The sequence below is a fragment of the Scyliorhinus canicula genome, unplaced genomic scaffold (assembly GCF_902713615.1).
Source record: "Scyliorhinus canicula unplaced genomic scaffold, sScyCan1.1, whole genome shotgun sequence".
Classification (NCBI taxonomy): domain Eukaryota; kingdom Metazoa; phylum Chordata; class Chondrichthyes; order Carcharhiniformes; family Scyliorhinidae; genus Scyliorhinus; species Scyliorhinus canicula.
This window is the reverse complement of record NW_024055852.1, coordinates 820358-835389: the sequence shown is the minus strand read 5'-3', so window position 1 is coordinate 835389 and position 15032 is coordinate 820358.

Here is a 15032-nt window from a genome sequence, read left to right as displayed (position 1 = left end):
GCTCATGTCCCGGGACAGGCGTTTGTTTGTCTCATCTTCAGGCGGGAAGGAGGCGGATAAGTGGAGGCAGCATTAGGGGCAGTGGGTGGGAGGGGAGGCTTCAAAAACACCCAGTGGAGGCCTCAAAGCTAAAACAAGAAATTACCAGTCTCGAGCAGGAAGGTTTTCCTGCAGAGCCTTTCCCCAGTTAACCACCACCATCCTCATCGGGGGCTGTGTGCAGCAGGGCGCATGCGTGGTGAGCCCTGTCCACTCAGCAGGACTGACAGTGATGGATTCTGGAAACTCCTCTGACAGGGGGTTACAAGGGGAGGATTTAAACACAGCAAAGTGAAATCAAACAAGACATTCAAACCAGAGAGTCACTTGATTAATCTGATGTGGAGATGCCGGCGTTGGACTGGGGTGAGCACAGTAAGAAGTCTTACAACACCAGGTTAAAGTCCAACAGGTTTGTTTCAAACACGAGCTTTCGGAGCACGGCTCCTTCTTCAGGTGAATGGAAAGGCTTGTTCCAGAAATGTTTATATAGACACAGTCAGAGATGCCCCGGAATGCGAGCACCTGCAGGCAATCAAATCATCAAAGATGCAGAGAGAGAGGTAACTCCAGGTTAAAGAGGTGTGAATTGTCCCAAGCCAGTTCAGTCGGTAGGCCTCTGCAAGTCCAGGCTTGTTGGTGGGGGCCGAATGTAATGCGACATGAATCCCAGATCCCGGTTGAGTCCGCATTCATGCGTGCGGAACTTAGCTATAAGTTTTTGCTCAGCAATTTTGCGTTGTCGCGTCTCCTGAAGGCCTCCTTGTAGAATGTTGACCCGGAGATCAGAGGCTGAATGTCCTTGACTGCTGAAGTGTTCCCCAACTGGAAGGGAACAGTCCTGCCTGTTGATAGTCGCACAATGCCCGTTTATTCGTTGTCGCAGTGTCTGCATGGTCTCGCCAATGTACCACTTGATTAATCTGAACATAGAACAGTACAGCACAGAACAGGCCCTTCGGCCCTCAATGTTGTGCCGAGCCATGATCACCCTACTCAAACCAACGTATCTACCCTATACCCGTAACCCAACAACCCCCCCCTTAACCTTACTTTTATTAGGACACTACGGGGAATTTAGCATGGCCAATCCACCTAACCCGCACATCTTTGGACTGTGGGAGGAAACCGGAGCACCCGGAGGAAACCCACGCAAACAGGGGGAGGACGTGCAGACTCCACACAGACAGTGACCCAGCCGGGAATCGAACCTGGGACCCTGGAGCTGTGAAACATTTATGCTAACCACCATGCTACCCTATGGCTGGATATTATTGGTCATTGAGTGTAACCATTGAGTTCCAGGTCAGTACCACTCTCCATGGGGATTCACTATACCAGCAATCCACAGACACAGGCTCGTGTTCTGGGGACAAGGGTTCAAATCCCATCATGGCAATTGGTGGAGGGTAAATTCCTTAATCTGGAATTCAATGTTCATCTGAGTATTGGTGATGGTGAAATCATTGTGGTGAGTTTGTGGGAAGGGGAGAGTGTGTGGGACTGGGATTTGCAGCTTTGGGAAACAAGAGAGCAATACTTAAATCCTGGGAACTAGAATGATCTGTTCTACGTTTCTGTCCTAGGCTAATCTGGGCAAATTGGTTTTATAGGGTCACAAGGAGTGGATTGACAGAATGGAAACTCAAATCAAACATCACATCAAGATCTGATAGTCACTCAATTCATCAGGACCTGAATATCTTTTGAATGTGGCCGGAGAAATGTTTGTCTGTTCTGTCTGTGGGAAAGATTTCAAACATCAGTGTGACAGGAACAGCACAGGGACACACACACCCAAGTGAGAGTGTTCCAGTGTAGGGACTGTGGCAAAGAATTTAATTACACATTGTGTTGAAATTCATTGACGCACTCACACTCACCTGCATCATGTGTGGGACAGGATTTTCTTGATTATCAAACCTGCAGCGATACCAGCGTGTTCACACTCGTGTGCTAAATGCGGGAAGAGCTTTAAAGCAGCAATGATCTGCAGAAACAACAACACACTCACACTGGAGTGGAGCCATTCACCTGTTCCGAGTGCAGGAAGGGATACACTCGGTCATCTCATCTTCGAGACACCAGGTAGATTACGAGTGACTGCAGCCGTTTTACTGGGGCTCAGAGAGGATTTTCAGACAGAAAATTAACAGAATAACTCAGTTCATCTGGACTTGAATTTGCATGTGGAAGGAGAGATGTTTGTCCGTTCTGTCTGGGAAGAGATTTCAAACATAGGTGTGCCTGAGAAAGGACTGAGACACACACCCGAGTGAGAGTGTTCCAGTGAACTGACTGTGGAAAGAGCTTTTACCAGTTATACGTCCTGAAAATAAATCAGGATGGAGCTGGGCTGTCTGTCTTCACTGCAGCTATTTGATAAACACCCAGTTCTTAAAGGTACTCTCACATGGCAATTCTGACTTCTCCCTCTGTGTACCTGAACAGGCTCCGGAATGTGCTGACTGGGGCTTTTCACAGTAACTTCATTGCAGTGTTAATGTAAGACTACTTGTGACAATAAAGATTAGGATTATCAAAAAATGTTCCAGCAAAATTTCCAACCCACCCACGATGATTCGCACGGCCGGAAAGATGACCCCAACAAATGGGTTGAAGCCAAATCTTTAAAAGTCAAAGTCTTTATTTCAAATCATTGCCGTGCTGTCAGGGGAAAGGGTTAACTTCTTTGCTTGTTTACAAAAGGGAAGAAGAAACATTCACAAAGCTTCCCACAGCTTGTGAGCTCCGAAACATAACTTCAAGGCTGAAGTTTATCTTCAGAGATTGAAACAATTGTCCCAGTAAATTGTGATTCACACTGAAAGGTTTACTTTCACTCAGTAATTAGAACATTTCACTTTCTCAGCACTGACACTTTAGATCAAATCCCAATTATTCTCTTCCCTTGTAGCTGGTGTGTGGAGAAGATCATGTTCACTGTAGATCTGTTAGCACAGAAACCGCACTGTGCTTCTGGATGAACTCAGTCTTCAAGTAGATGAATCTTTTAAACATCACCCAAGTGAAGGTCTTCCCCTGACTCTAAGGAGTGAGATGTCCCTGTAGTTGATGCTGTCTCCTCTGTCACTGCTGTTTTTATTGCATCACACATGTTCCATGGACCAGTCTCACAGCCCAAAAGGGGAGGGCAGGAAGGTGTGACAGTCGATGGGACTTTCTGTGTGTGAGCAGTTCAGCTGGAATTCCATCCTTGCCGGGCACCTTTCTGCTTGCTCAGCAATCAATGGCCTTTCCCAGCTCAAATGATCAGAGTTCCTTGTCCAACTCAACCATGACAGGAAGCTGCAGGAGAGTCAAACAGAGACTGGGAGATGCCCTTCTCACAGGGGTACAGCTCACTGTTGTGTTCAACCCAGCTCCTCCTCACTCTCTCACCATGACTGACACTGAGCATGCTCAGAGCACACACCTACACTGCACCTGCACACTGGCCTCGTACACTCACTGATAGGGGACTTTCTGAAGCACGGGGGATTCTGGGTAACACAGCCGCCATAGGGCAATTAGTAAACAGGAAGATTCTATTTCCCAGTCAGCAAAACAGAAGATCCAGAGTTAGTCAAGATGCTGGGCATGAAGCACGATGAGAGGTTGGATACTTTATTTAATACAGAAGCACATTATTCTGATAAGATATCACTTAGACATGGGCAGCAAGCAGGCTGATCTACAGTATGTACAGTATTTACAACACCTGGGACACGGTAACTCATATCATCAAACCAGTGATAGGTTTGTTTATTGTTCATAATTGTGACTGGATCACACTCACGATTCATGCAAAATGCAACTCCCCAGGTTTTTTGACCCACTCCCACCAGACCTGTTTTCACTCCAAGGGTCTTGACATCTGCCTTAGTCTTTATCCAGCCATGTATGTTCAGCTCACACTGCCCAACAACCAGCCTCTCCTGCGCTGGGCCACAGGGTTTCCTTCACCAAAAATCTGTCCTGGCCACGCACATCGACGCTACCACCAAGAAAGAACAACAGCGCCTATACTTCCTCAGGAAACAAAGGAAATTTGGCATGTCCACACTGACTCTTACCAGCTTTTACAGATGCACCATAGAAAGCATCCTATCTGGCTGCATCACAGCCTGGAGTGGCAACTGCTCGGCCCAAGACCGCAAGAAACTTCAGAGAGTAGTGAACACAGCCCAGTCCATCACACAAACCTACCTCCCATCCATTTACTCTATCCACACCTCCCGCTGCCTGGGGAAAGCGGACAGCATAATCAAAGACCCCTCCCACCCAGCTTACTCACTCTTCCAACTTCTTCCATCGGGCAGGAGAAACAAAAGTCTGAGAACACGCACGATTAAATTCAAAACAGCTTCTTCCCCGCTATTACCAGACTCCTAAACGACCCTCTTATGGACTGACCTGATTAATACTACACTCCTGTATGCTTCACTCAATGCCTTTGTCTATATATTTACATTATGTACCTTGTGCTGCCCCATTATGTTTTTTCTTTTTAGTTTACTTTTTTTCATGTACAAAATGATCTGTTTGAGCTGCTCGCAGAATAATACTTTTCACTGTACCTCGGTACACGTGACAATAAACAAATCCAATCCATATCAAGGGAGCAATCTGCTTCTCTTGCATTGGTGCACTGCATTTCCCTCATAACACTGATAAGTGCGAGGTGATTCATTTTGGTAGGAGAAATTTGAATGCGGATTACAGGGTCAATGGCAGGATTCTGAGGAATGTGGAGGAACAGAGAGATCTTGGGGTTCATGTCCACAGATCTCTGAAGGTTGCCACTCAAGTGGATAGAACCGTGAAGAAGGTTTATAGTGTGTTTGCATTTATTAACGGGGGGCTTGAGTTTAAGAGCCGCAACTATACATGAGCCTGTTGAGACCACATTTGGAGTATTGTGTGCAGTTCTGGTCACCTCATTATAGGAAGGATGTTGAGGCATTGGAAAGGGTGCAAAGGAGATTTACCAGGATGCTGCCTGGTTTGCAGGATAGGTCTTCTGAGGAAAGTTTGAGCGAGCTAGGGCTTTTCTCTTTGGAGCGGAGGCGGATGAGAGGCGAGTTAATAGAGGTTTATAAATTGGTGAGGGGGATAGATAGAGTGGACGTTCAGAGACTATTTCCTCGGGTGGATGTAGCTGTTACAAGGGGGCATAACTATAAGATACAGGGTGGGAGATGTAGATATAGAATTTACAGCGCAGAAGGAGGCCATTCAGCTCATCGAGTCTGCACCGGCTCTTGGAAACTGCATCCTACCCAAGCCCACACCCCCACCCTATCCCCATAACCCAGGAACCCCACCCAACACCAAAGGCAATTTTGGACTAAAGGCAATTTAGCATAGCCAATCCACCTAACCTGCACATCTTTGGACTGTGGGAGGAAACCGGACCACCCGGAGGAGACCCACGCACACACGGGGAGAACGTGCAGACTCCGCACAGACAGTGACCCAGCGGGGAATCGAACCTGGGACCCTGGAGCTGTGAAGCAATTGTGCTAACAACTATGCTACCGTGCTGCCCTCGAAATATAGGAGGGATATCCGAGGTAGGTTCTTTACTCAGAGAGTGGTTAGGGTGCGGAATGGACTGCCTGCTGAGATAGTGGAGTCAGACACTTTAGGAACTTTCAAGCGGTTATTGGAGAGGCACATGGATCACACCAGAATGACAGGGAGTGGGATATCTTGATTTCGGACAATGCTCGGCACAACATCGAGGGCCGAAGGGCCTGTTCTGTGCTGTACTGTTCTATGTAACACAGTGGCATAGAAAGGTGACAGCACAAAACAAAGGCACTCAACAAATTGTATCTGTGCCAACTTTCTGCAACAGTCACAATCCCCTGTCAATGGCCCTGAACTCTGCAGATATTTTTCTCCTCAAAGGATACGAACAGATGAGCAAGGAGCTGGAGTTGGCTATTCAGCCCAGTCTGCTCCACCATTTAATAAGGTCATGGCTGATCTGACAGTAACAGATAGTTGACCAATTCTCTTTTCAAGGAATCAATTGAATCTGCCTCCACCACATTTTCGAGCAGTGCATTCATGATCCCACATGCAGCACAGAATGTTTCTCTTCACATCGTAAGACATAGGAACAGAATTAGGCCACTCGGCCCATCGAATCTGCTCCGCCATTCAATCATGGCTGATATTTTCTCATCTCCATTCTCCTGCCTTCTCCCCATAACCCCTAATCCCCTTATTAATCAAGAACCTATCTATCTCGATCTGAAAGACACTCATGATTTGGCCTCCATGACATTCTGTGGCAAAGAGTTCCACAGATTCGCCACCCTCCGGCTGAAGAAATTCCTCCTCATCACCCGAGGAAGGAACTGTGCCCCGAAAGCTAGTGATCGAAACAAACCTGTTGGACTTTAACCTGGTGTTGTAAGACTTCTTACTCTGTTTTAAAGGATCGCCCATTTAGTCTGAGATTGTGTCCTCTGCTTCTAGTTTTTCCTACAAGTGGAAACATCTTCTCCATGTCCACTCTACCCAGGTCTCGCAGTATCCTGTAAGTTTTAATAAGATCCTCCCATATCCATCTAAACTCCAACGAGTACAGACCCAGAGTCCTCAACCGTTACTCATACGACACGCTCTTCATTCCAGGGATCATTCTTGTAAACCTCCTCTGAACCCTTTCCAAGGCCAACACACCCTTCCTTAGATACGGAGCCCAAAACTGCTCATAATACTCCAAATGGGGTCTGATAAGGGCCTTATGTAGCCTCAGAAGTACATTCCTGGTCTTGTATTCTAGCCGTCTCGACATGAATACATTGCATTTGCCTTCCTAACTGCCGACTGAACCTGCACATTAACCTTTTGGTTTTACATTTTGTTTTTGAATTTAGAGTACCCAATTCATTTTTTCCAATGAAGGGGAAATTTAGCGTGGCCAATCCACCTACCCTGCACATCTTTGAGTTGTGGGGGCGAAACCCACGCAAACACGGAGAGAATGTGCAAACTCCACACGGACAGTGACCCAGAGCCAGGATCGAACCTGGGACCTCGGCGCCGTGAGGCTGCAGTGCACCTGCACGTTAACCTGAAGAGAATCTTGAACCAGGTCTCCCAAGTCCCTTTGTGCTTGTGATTTCCTCAGCATGTTCCCATTTAGAAAATAGTCTAACCTCCATTTCTCCTTCCAAAGTGCATAATCTCACACTGTTCCTCAGAGAACAGTGCAGAGAACTATTGCAGAAAATACGGAGGCTGGGGATTGAGGGTGATTTAGAGATGTGGATCAGAAATTGGCTAGTTGAAAGAAGACAGAGAGTGGTAGTTGATGGGAAATGTTCAGAATGGAGTTCAGTTACGAGTGGCGTACCACAAGGATCTGTTCTGGGGCCGTTGCTGTTTGTCATTTTTATAAATGACCTAGAGGAGGGCGCAGAAGGATGGGTGAGTAAATTTGCAGACGACACAAAAGTCGGTGGAGTTGTAGACAGTGCGGAAGGATGTTGCAGGTTACAGAGGGACATAGATAAGCTGCAGAGCTGGGCTGAGAGGTGGCAAATGGAGTTTAATGTGGAGAAGTGTGAGGTTATTCACTTTGGAAAGAATAACAGGAATGCGGAATATTTGGCTAATGGTAAAATTCTTGGTAGTGTGGATGAGCAGAGGGATCTCGGTGTCCATGTACATAGATCCCTGAAAGTTGCCACCCAAGTTGATAGGGTTGTGAAGAAGGCCTATGGTGTGTTGGCCTTTATTGGTAGAGGGATTGAGTTCCGGAGCCATGAGGTCATGATGCAGCTGTACCAAACTCTGGTACGGCCGCATTTGGAGTATTGCGTACAGTTCTGGTCACCTCATTATAGGAAGGACGTGGAAGCTTTGGAACGGGTGCAGAGGAGATTTACCAGGATGTTGCCTGGTATGGAGGGAAAATCTTATGAGGAAAGGCTGATGGACTTGAGGTTGTTTTCGTTAGAGAGAAGAAGGTTAAGAGGTGACTTAATAGAGGCATACAAAATGATCAGAGGGTTAGATAGGGTGGACAGCGAGAGCCTTCTCCCGCGGATGGAGGTGGCTAGCACGAGGGGACATAGCCTTAAATTGAGAGGTAATAGATATAGGACAGAGGTCAGAGGTGGGTTTTTTACGCAAAGAGTGGTGAGGCCGTGGAATGCCCTACCTGCAACAGTAGTGAACTCGCCAACATTGAGGGCATTTAAAAATTTATTGGATAAGCATATGGATGATAAGGGGATAGTGTAGGTTAGATGGCCTTTAGTTTTTTTTCCATGTCGGTGCAACATCGAGGGCCGAAGGGCCTGTACTGCGCTGTATCGTTCTATGTTCTATGAGAACAGTACAGCACAGAACAGGCCCTTCGGCCCTCGATGTTGTGCCGAGCCATGATCACCCTACTCAAACCCACCCTATACCTGTAACCCAACAACCCCCCCCCTTAACCTTACTTTTTAGGACACTACGGGAAATTTAGCATGGCCAATCCACCTAACCCGCACATCTTTGGACTGTGGGAGGAAACCGGAGCACCCGGAGGAAACCCACGCACACACGGGGAGGACGTGCAGACTCCGCACAGACAGTGACCCAGCCGGGAATCGAACCTGGGACCCTGGAGCTGTGAAGCATTTATGCTAACCACCATGCTGCTCATTGTATTCTTTGCCCACTCTCCTCACATTGCTCAGCATTGCTTATTTTTCTAATCACTTTAAATGAATGCCTTCTGTTTCTAACTATGCCCTAAATATATGACTTGCTAGATCAAATGTCTATTGCAGATCCTTAGTTTTAATGTGGTCAAGTGCCTTTCCATTTGAGAACTGTTCAATAAAGTTATTAGAATTATTTTTAGCTAGAGCAACATGTGGAGCAGTGGTTAGCAGTGGAACTACGGCGCTGAGGACCCGGGATTGAATCCCGGCCCTGGGTCCCTGCCCGTGTGGAGCTTGCACATTCTCCACGTGTCTGCATGGGTTTCACCCCCACAACCCAAAGATGTGCAGGTTAGGTGGATTGGCCAGGCTAAATTGCCCCCTAATTGGAAAAATAAATAACAATAATTGGGTACTCTGAACTTATTTTTTTTTAAAAAAGGTTTATTTGTTGCTTCCTCACCAATCAGTATTTTCCATTATCCTGGTGACCTTATTTTTATCGGGAGTTCACTGAAGTGTGTTCCTAACTTCTCATTATCTAAATTTCCAGTCCATGACTTTCTCCCTCATTGTCTGAAACACATCAGCAACTTTTGTATAATCATGGTGTGTACATTTCAGTCTAAATCATTGATATATACCGGAAACTGTGGAGCCCCACTGGAAACAGACGTCCAGGCATCATTCAGTCCTGGATGTGACTAACAGCAGCAACAACAGCCGAATCCAAACCCTGCTGTTGCCTGTGAACTTGCTGATGTCTGTGCAGGTTGTTTGACTGAGTGAATCTCCTACCACACACGGAGCAGTTAAACAGCCTCTCCCCAGAATCGCTCCGACATGTGGGCCACACGGTACACAGTGGTTAGCACTGTTGCTTCAAATCTCCAGGGTCCCAGAATTCCCAGCTTGGCTCACTGTCTGTGCGGAGTTTGCATGTTCGCCCCATGTCTGCGTGGGTGCTCCAGTTTCCTCTCACAGGTCCAGAAATGCGTAGATTAGGTGGATTGGCCATGCTAAATTGCCTTGGTGTCCAAAAAGGTTAGGTGGGGTTATGGGTTAGGTTGGAGGTATGGGCTTTAGTAAGGTGCTCTTTGCAAGGGCCGATGCACTCGATGGGCTGAATGCCCTCCTTCTGCACTGTAAATTCTATGATTCTGTTTCAGTGTGAACTCGCTGGTGTTTCTGCAGATTCGGTTTACCTTTAAATCTCTTTTCTCAGTCAGAACATTTAAAAGGTTTCTGATCAATGTGAACAAGTCGGTGTGTCATCAGGTGAGATGACTGAGTAAATTTCTTGTCACACATGGGGCAAGAGTACGGCCTCTGCCCAGTGTGAACTCGCTGGTGTTGCAGAAGCTGGGATGAACATGTGAATCTCTTCTCATACACGGAGCAGGTGAATGGCCTCTCCCCAGTGTGAGTGCGTTGATGTCTCAGTAAATCCTGTTTACTTTTAAAACTCTTCTCACAGTCAGCACATTTAAAAGGTCTCTGATCAGTATGAACAAGTTGGTGGCTCAGGAGGGAGGATGACTGAGTGAATCCCTTCCCACACACGGAGCAGGTGAATGGCCTCTCCTCAGTGTGACTGCGTTGATGTGACAGTAAATCCTTTCTGCTTTTAAAGCTCTTTCCACAGTCAGCACATTTAAAAGGTCTCTGATCAGTATGAATAAGTTGGTGTGTCAGGAGGAATGATAACCAAATGAATCCCTTCCCACACACGGAGCAGGTGAATGGCCTCTCCCCAGTGTGAGTACGTTGATGTCTCAGTAAATTCATTTTACTTTTAAAACTCTTCTCACAGTCAGCACATTTAAAAGGTCTCTGATCAGTATGAACAAGTTGGTGTTCCAGGAGGAATGATGACTGAGTGAAACCCTTCCCACACACGGAGCAGGTGAATGGCCTCTCCCCAGTGTGAGTGCGTTGGTGTCTCAGTAAATTCATTTTACTTTTAAAACTCTTCTCACAGTCAGCACATTTAAAAGGTCTCTGATCAGTATGAACAAGTTGGTGGCTGAGGAGGGAGGATGACTGAGTGAATCCTTTCCCACACACGGAGCAGGTGAATGGCCTCTCCCCAGTGTGAATGCGTTGATGTAACAGTAAATCCTTTCTGCTTTTAAAGCTCTTCTCACAGTCAGCACATTTAAAAGGTCTCTGATCAGTATGAACAAGTTGGTGTGCCAGGAGTTGGAATGACAGAGTGAATCCCTTCCCACACTCGGAGCAGGTGAATGGCCTCTCCCCAGTGTGAGTGCGTTGATGCAACAGTAAATCCTTTCTGCTTTTAAAGCTCTTCTCACAGTCAGCACATTTAAACGGTCTCTGATCAGTATGAACAAGTTGGTGTGTCAGGAGGTATGATGACCGAGTGAATCCCTTCCCACATATGGAGCAGGTGAACGGCCTTTCCCCAGTGTGAATACGTCGATGAGTTTCCAATTCAGATGGGTAATTGAATCCCATCCCACAGTCCCTGCATTTCCACGGTTTCTCCATGGGTATTGACAAGTTATCAGGTGCAGGTGGGATCCAGATTTGAGGTCACTATCAGATCACCCGTGATGTTATTAAATGGTGGAACAGGCTCACGGGGCTGAATGTCATATTGCTGCTTCTTTATTCCTTTGGTCCGAATGTCCTTATGTCTCTCCAACTTGGATCATCAGTTGAAGCCTGAGTACGGTGTCTCCCTGATGTAAATGTTGCAATTGAATTTCATGCTTTGTGATTGGTTAAAGCTCAGTTCCAACTAACTGTGGAAAATTACTTAAATGTCTGTGTCTCGGTGCTTTTCCAATCACAGTGATTTTCAAATTTTTTTCCAAAAGACAAAGCAGACAAACATTTCTCCTTCCACATTGAAAGGCCGGTCCTGATGAATCAAGTGACTGTCAGATCTCGACATGATGTTTGCATCTGCAAATATTCTGTAAAAGGAGATTACATTGAAATATTGTGAATATATAAGACACAAACAGGCCATTCTGTCACAGATTCTACTGCTGTCAATACTCGGCACACATCTCCGACTGTCACACCTATCAAATCTCAGCCTTTCTCCTGATTTTCAATTCCATTTTCTCTCATGTGCTTGTCCTGTTTCCTTTTGAAAATATCTCAGCATTTTCCTCAACTCCTTTCCCTGGTAATGAGTTGCACATTCTGAACTGTGATAAATAATTTTGTCCGTATTGTCCACTTGGATTTATTCGTAACTATCTTGTATTTATGACTTGTTGTTTGTTGAAATGAAATGAAACGAAAATCTCTTATTGTCACAAGTCGGTTTCAAATGAAGTTACTGCGACAAGCCCCTAGTCGCTACATTTCGGCATCTGGTAGGGGAGGCTGGTACGGGAATTGAACCGTGCTGCTGGCCTGCCTTGGTCTGCTTTCAAAGCCAGCCATTTAGCCCAGTGTGCTAAACCATGGTCAATCTCTCACATTGCCCCCCTCCGTTTAATCTTTCCTGAGAGCTTTAATCTCTCATGTTACAAACGTCATCACTGTCAATGCAGGATAGAATTCGCAAAGAGACAAACCTTTCTGTTGGGTTCAGTTTGTTGTGTGTAAATTCTCCACTTCCAATATCCTGTAAAAGGAGTTTACAAAAGCCATCACTGTCAGTCCAGGATATAAATTCTGATCAGGCAATCGTAGTTTTTCTGGAACATTTTTTCCTTTCTTGTTCCCCCAAAGCTGTAAATCCCCGTCCCACACTCTCCCTCCTCCCTGGGCTGAAATCCAAACCCATCTCACCATCTGCACCATTTCTTTCCTCCACTCCCAGTTTTCTCCCTCCCTCTCCTCTGCCTGGGTTCAGTTCTCCAGCTCCTGTCCGCTGACTGACAATAAAATCAATGGGTCTTATTGGGAGTTTGGGGCCTCCAGCGTGTGTTTTGTGAATCCTCCCCGCCCACCAGCCAGGGTTTCCTTCCTTCCCACAGATCAGAGTCCTCAGTGATTTGAGTGCAAAGTATAAGCTCTTATTTATTATCCCCCTCCCCCATCCTGTGATGTGAACCACCCTCCAGTGTGTGAAGCAGGATGGTGCCCGTTAACCTGGGCCTGTTCCCGGGAGGGAGGGAGAAGCTCCGCAGCTGCAAACCAGGGAGCTGACAATGATGGTGAAGGGTTTGCTCCAGCTCACAATGCCCGGGGACTGATTGACGGCGGGTTCGGACCAATAGGAAGAGGGGTCGGAGCTGGAAGACCGAACAAGAGCGACTGGTCCTCCAGCCAATCAGAGTGAATGGGAGGCGGAGCAAAGCCGGGACTCTCGCTCACTCCGCATGCGCCCGGCCACCCGGGCCTGTCTCGGGGAAAAGCCCGAGCAGCTTTCGCCGGTTCAACTGCTGTATCTGAGCGTCGTATTTGGGGCCAACACGGAGTTTTTATGAAGTTTCCTGACCCATCCGCCGCCTCCATTCCTCCCTCATGACTCACCCGAGCGCTATGTGACCGACTGAGGGTTTCCGCCCAACTGCTGGAATCCTGAGTTCTCAACGGTATTGTGCATGCTAGAGCTCACGTGGGAGTCTGGGCTCAGCCCCGCCCTTCATTCACTCCGATTGCTTGGAGGAACACCAGGCACACCCCTCTCTTCCTATTGGTCCAGACCTGCCGTCAATCACTCCTTGTGGCTCATGAGCTGGAGCATGCGCAGTGCCAATGCTGGACTCGGCCGGGTGTGTTCACTGAAACCCGGTGGAGGTGCCAAATCCCAATAAGAAGTTTCCGCACCCGGCTTTGCATCGAGCGGGGGGACAGCTGCGGCCTGCTCCCGGTTACAGGCCTGAGTTAACGGCCGCCGTCTTTATAGAGGCTGCAAACCTGCAGGGGGCAAAACATCAGAGATAAAGTTTGTTCTGAAACCAATGGGATATTGTAAAACAGGAGGTCAGGGTTACAGTCAAGGCCGGCTCAAGGCACCGGCAACTCGGGCAGTCGCTCGGGGCGCCATGTGCTGGGGGGCGCCAGAGACTCGGGTCCCGCGCATGCGCAGTTGGGCCGGTGCCAACCAGCGCATGCGCGGTGGCCGCCCTCCCCCAAGGCGCCCCCCCGGTCCGCTCCCCCCCTCGGGTCCCCCCCCCCCCCCCCCTCGGGTCCGCCCCCCCTCGGGGCCGCCCCTCGCTCGGGTCCGCCCCCCCCTCGGGTCCGCCCCCCCCCCCTCGGGTCCGCCTCCCCCCTCGGGTCCGCCCCCCCTCGGGTCTGCACCCCCCCCCGGGTCCGCCCCCCCCCTGGTCCGCCCCCCCCCCCCTCGGGTCCGCACCCCCCCCCTCGGGTCCGCCCCTCCCCCCCTCGGGTCCGCCCCCCCCTCGGGTCCGCCCCCCCCCCCCTCGGGTCCGCCCCCCCCCCCCCCCCCCCCCCCCCCCCCCCAAGGGCGCCGAAGTTCAGCTTGCCCGGGGCGCCAGCAACCCTAGGGCCGGCGCTGGTTACAGTCAACAACAACTTCTATTTATTTAACACCTTTAACATCATAAATCATCCCAGTCAACTTCACAGGAACATTATAAAACAAAGTGAGACACCCAGACACATAAGGAGATATTAGGACAGGTGACCAAAAACCTGGTCAACGAGGTGAGTTTTACAGAGTATGAAAGGAGGTACGTTAGGTGGAGACGGGGAGGTTTAGGGAGGGAATTCAGTGCTTGGGGCCGAGGGAACTTAAAACCATGGCAGAGTAATTAGAATCGGGGGTGTACAAGAGCCCAGTATCAGAGCTGTGCAGATATCTCAGAGGGTTGTGGAGCTGGAGGAGATGACAGACACAGGGAGATATGAGGCCATGGAGGGATTTGAAAACGAGGGTGAGAATTGACTGGGAGCGAATGCAAGTCTCGGAGCTGCTTTTATAAAATTGTTGTTTTGAGAATGTTGGAATCAAATATATTTGATTCGATGTTCGAACTGTCCATTTATTAAATGTCCATTTATTAAAAACAAGGCAACATAGTCTAAAATGTTTCACCTTGTATAAGTTATGGAATGTGATTCACCCTAATCTCGAACGGCGTGAGAACAGGAGAACCTTCACTCCTGCCACCTCATTGCCATGGATTCAGCCCTTGTCCTTGGAGAAATGTAATGAAAAGTGTTTGTCTTATGAGACTTCTGTGTTACTTTAAAACTATGTCAATGAATTTGCAGAATATGTGTTTTTTAATGCTTAATTTTAAAACTGGGGCTTAATATTTACGCTTAAACAGCTATCTTTTACCTATATTAGGTATATTTGAAATACCTGGCTTCTACAGTTCGGCCCTTTGATAAATCGAAAGATCAAGTGAGATATAT